The following is a 7500-nucleotide window of genomic DNA, read 5'->3' as shown; positions in this document are numbered from 1 at the left end:
GAGGATTCCCGAAATTATGAGATTGCGCAGAGAGAAGATTCCTAGAATTATGAGATTGCGCACGCTATCTTCATATATTCCCATATTCTTCGGAGGAGGAGGAGGAGGAGGAGGAGGGAGGTAGAGGGGTGAGAGGGGTGAGAGGGGTGAGGGGAGGGGGAGGGATAGACGCCTTCAATTTTCTTTTTTTTATTGTATTTTCTTTATCTAACCATGTTCCGTTCTGCCGCCAAGAAAAATAATTATTTTTATTTTTGGCTTATGTTATTAAGTAATATCAAGTTAGAATTTCAGATTAATTAGCAATGATATATAATGCTTTAGTTACCTGTTTTTTACAATGTTACGGTTTTAATTAATAATAATAATAATAATAATAATAATAATAATAATAATAATAATAATAATAATAATAATAATAATAATAATAATCGCATGATATAAATGGTGAAGACATAATTTTGTGTATATTTTTAATACATTGTGGATTTTTCACCATATTATTAATAATTATTAATAATAATAATTAATTATTAATATAATAATAATAATAATAATATTAATTAATTATTAATTATAACTATGTCAGAACTTTAATCAAGAACTTGTAGAGCATTATGACATTATTCATTATAAATACAATGAAAATCAAAGATTAAAAATATATCAAGATTCACTTTCATCCATTCACAGGTATTTCTAACCATACTCTGCAATATTTCTTTTTTTAATTCAATATTTAAAACATTTTAAGATCCACTTTTACCCAGTCAAATATTTCCAAGGATACTCTGTATATTTTATTTTTAATACAAGATTGAAAGCATTTCAAGTTCCCCTTTCATCCATTCACTAGTATTTCCAAGGATAGTCTGTATATTTTATTTTTAATACAAGATTGAAAACATTTCAAGATTCCCTTTCATCCATTCACAAGTATTTCCAAGGATAGTCTGTACATTTTATTTTCAATTCAAGATTGAAAACATTTCAAGTTCCCCTTTCACCCAGTCAAGTATTTCCAAGGATATTCTGTATATTTTGTTTTCAATTCAAAATTGAAAACATTTCAAGATTCACTTTCACCCAGTCAAGTATTTCCAAGAATAGTCTGTACATTTTATTTTTAATGCAAGATGAAAAACATTCCAATTTCCCCTTTCACCCAGTTAAGTATCTCCAAGGATACTCTGTACATTTTATTTTTAATACAAGATTAAAAAAATTCCAATTTCCCATTTCATCCATTCACAAGCATTTCCAAAGATACTCTGTATATTTTATTTTTAACACAAGATTGAAAATATTTCAAGTTCCCCTTTTCACCCAGTCAATATCCAAGGAGTGTCTGTATATTTTGTTCTCAATTCGAGATAAATTATTTCAAGTTCCCCTTCTTATCGCAGACTCTGCTATTTCCCCTCTGGCGTATTCCCAGAGGGGGAACAACAAATGCCATAACCCTCTTTTGACGTGAACCGTGTCCCATTGTTCTGTTGACATCACAGGGAATTTCCCGAATGGAGAAATGTATTTATTCGTTCCCTTCCGGTCTGATTCCGGGGCGGAGTTAGCCGCCGTATCCTTTGAGACGTTCGAGACTAAAGGGATTAGCAGGATACGTCAAAGGGGATTTTTCCAAATGTTCTAAACTGATTATGCTGAATGCTCCGGGGGCGTATTATGAGATTAACATTGATAAGCCCTAGTACAGATGTTTTTCCCCTACTGTGGGCTTAATGCCCTTCTTTGTTTCGGCGCAAAAGGTATCACTGTAGCCTTTTGCCTTGCGAGAATAGGAGATGAGGGCTTGAATATCTTGTTATTAGCGTCGCGTCGGGTTATATTTTGATTTTTCTCGCTCATTCTTATGATTTTGTTTCTCTATTTCTCTCTACTTTCTCTTCCTTCTTCCTAATGAACGCGAAATTCATTTGGAAGCTCGAATGTCAAGTCAATGGCCCCTTTGGTGGGATAAAAAATAAAACAATTTTTGTAATCACTATCAAATAACGACAAATAAAAATCGAGAGAATCTACTATACCAATATTTCCAGTAACAAAATACGCCTGCTTTAGGGCCACCGCCCCCACCCCAGGCCCCTCTCACCTGCCCAAGAATACCCCGGCACTGGTAATACCACCTGTAATTGCCTTTGATAATACGAAGGTTGAACGAAAGACCGAGCATTTAATGAGGTTAAAATTTCTCCGATGGCCTTTCCGTCTTCCTAATTGCATCATCCGGAGCTAACTAGCAGATGTTGCAGGTATTTCGAAAGAAAAATAAGCTTTTGGGTTCGATACTGGGAAAGGTAGACTCTCTCTCTCTCTCTCTCTCTCTCTCTCTCTCTCTCTCTCTCTCTCTCTTACACACACGAACACACACACATACACATACGCTCAAATGGAGCATTTATTCATATATTACCAATCACTGACTCTTGGTATAATTCCTCACGCATTTTCGCCATCGTAATTCTTAAGGGATGGCGTCTCATTATCAAAGGCCAAATATTTCAGTAACTCCTCCTCCTCCTCCTCCTCCTCCTCCTCCTCCTCCTCCTCCTCCTCCTCCTCCTCCTCCCTCCTCCCTCCTCCTCCTCCTCCTCCTCCTCCTCCTCCTGTAAAAAACCGAATTTTCACCATTGTTTTTCATTTGTTTATCTAAAGATCAACTCCTCCTCCTCCTCCTCCTCCTCCTCCTCCTCCTCCTCCTCCTCCTCCCCTCCTCCTCCTCCTCCTCCTCCTCCTCCTCCTCCTCCCTCCCTCCTCTCCTCCTCCTCCTTCCTGACCTCCTCCTCAGACATCCAGAACCAACCAGCATTCTCCTTTTCACAAACCACATAGACTCGCCGAGTCCCGAGGGAAAAGATAAATATCAAGGTCTTTTGTTGACAGGAACCGTTCTTTGCGTATTTTCTTTTTTTTTTTTTTTCCTTTCCTTATCCTGAGGTGAATGTTTGGTCTTTACTGAGGTCCCATTTTTCGAACGATTCCGAACAAAGGGTATGGGGAGTTGAAAGCGAAGTTGCTGATGGTTACGAACGATTAGAGGCGGATGGAATAATAATAATAAGAATAATAATAATACCTATATATATATATACCGTATATAAAGAGAGAGAGAATGCATTTTTTATCCACATTGGGTAATATGACCATAGTCTTTCTTAATTTTTGTAAAAAAAAAAAAAAGTATTCAGTTGAAAGTTTTAAAGTGGTTTGACTGTTCTTGATATTAGCGTATTGCCGACGTTTTAGCCATTTGTGTGCTCTCTCTCTCTCTCTCTCTCTCTCTCTCTCTCTCTCTCTTATCTTAAATATATCTTTCATACTGCCTGTCTAACTCTATCTTTGCATGCAAGAATTCTTTGGTTTTGCTTTAACTCAAAATCATCTTAAATATATCTTTCATACTGCCTGTCTAACTCTATCTTTGCATGCAAGAATTCTTTTGTTTTTTGTTTAACTCAAAATATCTCTCTCTCTCTCTCTCTCTAATGCATACCTCGAAGGAGGAGGAGATTCCAAATGGGCTATGCCTGACAAAATGAAAAATCTTAAAGACTGACGAAAGAAAGAAGAAAAAAAGAGAAAATTAGCGATTAAGACCACACAAGACAAGATATCATCTCTTCCCCTCCAAAAAAATATTTTTAAAAAATGGAAAAAACCTTGTAAATGAAAAGGCGAAATTCTAGTGGGTTTAGTTTACGATTCATCTTCTCAGGTTCTTTCCGGGGAATATGCAAATGCGAGCGGTTTTTATCGTGCAATAAAATGTTCTTTTTATCCTTCGTTTTTGCCGAGATTATACTATAATAATCCGTATCACCAGAAAGTTGCGAGGAATCGGTTTCTTGCAAGGGAAAGTTTTGGCGCTAATTTTTTTTTTTTTTTTTTTTCGCGCGCGAATTTTTTTTTTTTTTGCGGGAATTTTTTTGGCGCGAATTTTTTTTGGCGAGAATTTTTGTTGGCGCTGATTTTTTCCTTTTTTTTTTTTTTTTGCTTACTCTGGTTCCCCACGGGATTTAATTAAATTCCTGCGGTAGGTTAACGTATGAAAGACGAACGCTTATGAAACCTGAAATGATGTAAATTTTTTCTCTTTTAATGTCTCTCAAGATCAAAACTAGCGAAAAAGTTAAGACGTAGCCAAATCATTTTTAGTGATGTTTCTCACGTTCGTAGATTAAAGCGTAAAAGACGAACGCATTATTAAAGTTGAAATGATGTTGGATCATCTTTTTATATAATGTTTTTTGAAAATCTGAGATAAAAAAAAAAATTCGGATATAATCACAATTTTTTTTAGTGATGTTTCTCACTCTCTGAGGTATCGAAAAGTTCAGATATAATCACTTACATAAAATCACATCTTTTATATGATGTTTTTTGAAGATCAGAGATAATGAAAAAAATTCGGATATAATCACAATTTTGTTTTAGTGATTTTTCTCACTCTCAGAGGAATGAAAAGTTCAGATATAATCACACATATAAAATCACACAATGAGTCTGTTTGAGTATCTCGCGAATTCAAGAACCCCAAAACCTCTGTTTAGTGAGAAAATAGCTCCTGCTATATCTGTCAATCTGTCAGTCTCGCAGGAATGGAAAAAACGGAACAAAATCCATAGAACATGGTCTGTACTCCATCTTTTCTGGAAATTATCTTACTGAGCGAGGGAAGGCATTTTTCCGCCCCAAGACAAGGAGTCTAATCAAATTCCACTTTTCCTCCCTGTTTCATACCTTTGGAGTGACTTACGACAAAGATCTGGATGAGGGAGGGTAGGTGGATAATTAGGATTAAGGAGATTTATCCCAAATACTTGGGAGAAATTAAGGATTAGGTATCATAAATCCTATTTACTGTGTCGTAGTAAAAATGATATTATTATTCGGGTAATACTGTCAGGGGATTAAGGGTAGTCTTATTCCCTTTCTTGTGATCTTGTTTAATTAGTTTGTCAGTAGTTTTTAGAATAATATAAATATATATATTATATATATATATACATATATATATATATATATATATATATATACATATATATATATATATATATATATATATATGTATATATATATATATATATATATATATATATATATATATATATATATATATATATATATATATATATATATATATATATATATATATATATATATATATATATATATATATATATATATATATATATATATATATATATATATATATATAAGTATATGTATATAAATATGTATATATATAAATATATATACATATATATACATATATATACATATATATATACATATATATATATATATATACATATATATATACATATATATATATATATATATATATATATATATATATATATATATATTTATTATATATATATAAACCATTCTCGTTTTCCTTGAAATAAATTAACCTATTTTTCCCAAGAATATATTTACAACTTGAACCACATGATTCTTATTTACAAAAGAAAATATGAAACCTCGAGGTCTACTGCCAATTTTAAACCGAAACCTAAACCTCTTGGAGTATAAAGTAATGAGTTTGTCTGGTTAAGAAAAAAAATCTTTGAATGATATTTTTCTTCTATCGCATCGTAAGGGGAAAGTTCTTATTTACGAGAATATTAAAAAAATTTTTAAATATATTTTCTTCTATCGCATCATTAGAAGGGAGAGTTCTCCTTATTTTAAGGAATATTAAAATACAAACTTTTATTCTTCGCATCATAGGGAAAGTTTTCCTTATTTTAGGAAATGTTAAAAAAATCTTTTTGTGATATTTTTTTACTATCACATCATTAAATGGGAAAGTTCTCCTTACTTTAGTGGGTGTTAAAGGAACCATTAAACTCTCAAAAACCAAAATCTGTTCATGTCCTTCCTTTGGCAACATAAAAGCAGACTTGTATTCTGAGACAGCAGTAGGTGTTAATGGAATTATCGATTCTCAAATGGACTTAGCGACTTCGTAATGGCGCCAGCGGATTTATCGATTCAGCCAAGGTATAGGCGATTAAAAAAATTAGGTGATTTTAATGGATGAAATTCCAAAGTAAGTAGGTGCTTATTGTTCTCTCTCTCTCTGTCCACTCTTTTCTCTTTAATCTGTCTCAACAACAGATTAAGAAAATCTGTTTCTTTTAAATTGATATAGAATGTTTCCCAACAACTCTACTGTCTCTCTCTCTCTCTCTCTCTCTCTCTGACTCTCTAGTAACTGGCACGTTTTCTGGATAAATAAATCTGTCCACTCTCTCTCTCTCTCTCTCTGTGGATGATTACCATTTTAACGGGGATTATGAAATGTTTTGATAAATCTCTCTCTCTCTCTCTCTCTCTCTCTCTCTCTCTCTCTCTCTCTCTCTCTCTCTCTCTGCTTTGCAGAGGCTTGATAAATCTCTCTCTCTCTCTCTCTCTCTCTCTCTCTCTCTCTCTCTCTCTCTCTCTCTCTCTCTCTCTCTCTCTCTCTCCTGTTCACGTTTTCCTGGATGACCATAACAACAGGCTTGGATAAATCTCTCTCTCTCTCTCTCTCTCTCTCTCTCTCTCTCTCTCTCTCTCTCTCTCTCTCTGCTGGCAGAGGCTTGAAATGTAAAAATAATCACAAAATATTACTGATAAATAACCTAAAATTCCTTTCAGTACCAACGCATTCTTTTTCCAACAACTTTTCAATTCCGTGTTTCTTTCACAATGAATTTCCGCGATGAGATTCATAATGTCGAATTTTGCCAGACAGACCTTTATCTTTTTCTCTGTTGCACTAAATATTTCTGATCGGATTTTATTTCATTCGTTCAATATCGCCGATTAATTTGAAGGCTTCATGCGAGTACTTTGACGCTGGATTAGCGTCATATTGTCACCAGTTAATCCTATTCTTATCCTTTTACAAATATAAATATATTTTTACTATATATTATATATTAAAAGCGCTATTTGTTACTCCAGCACTTGGAGGCTGTATAAATCTTTGCTAATTTATTATGAGCGTGCATGCAATTATTTACAAACCATACCTAACTGAGTATAGAACTGAATATAGAACTTTGACCAAAGGCCAAGCACTGGGTCCTATGAGGTCATTCAGCTCTGAAACGGAAATTGACAGTTTGCACTATGAATCAACTGTTAGGAGAGGGTTGAGGAAAGTAAGATGGAAGAAAGAGAATGTGAAAGGAGGTACAGTAAGAGGAATGAAAGGGGTTGCAGAAGGTACGCTGCAATGAACCTTAAGTAATGCCTACAGTGCACTGCATGAGGTGCGCTGACGGCACTACTACCTATTTTTTTTATTTTTTCTCAAAATCTATAGTCATTCAAGCATTTAGAATGGACGTCCATACAATTATTAACAATCAGTACCTGACGTACAATGAATTGTTTCTCATCATTTTAACGAATTGTTTTTTGATAATTATCTCAAAATCCATTGTCACTCAAGCACCCAAAAAAGGGTCTAAATTTAGAATGGAC

At 33.8% G+C, this 7500-nt stretch overlaps 1 protein-coding gene across 1 annotated transcript in view; it reads right to left on the bottom strand.

The window, feature by feature from the left end:
* Positions 1-7500, bottom strand: part of LOC136854882 (chaoptin) — a 356140-nt gene that overhangs the window by 317577 nt on the left and 31063 nt on the right.

This window comes from Macrobrachium rosenbergii, chromosome 30, assembly GCF_040412425.1.
Source record: "Macrobrachium rosenbergii isolate ZJJX-2024 chromosome 30, ASM4041242v1, whole genome shotgun sequence".
Taxonomy (NCBI): domain Eukaryota; kingdom Metazoa; phylum Arthropoda; class Malacostraca; order Decapoda; family Palaemonidae; genus Macrobrachium; species Macrobrachium rosenbergii.
The sequence above is the reverse complement of the archived record's forward strand: the minus strand, read 5'-3'. Positions and strand labels throughout refer to the sequence as shown.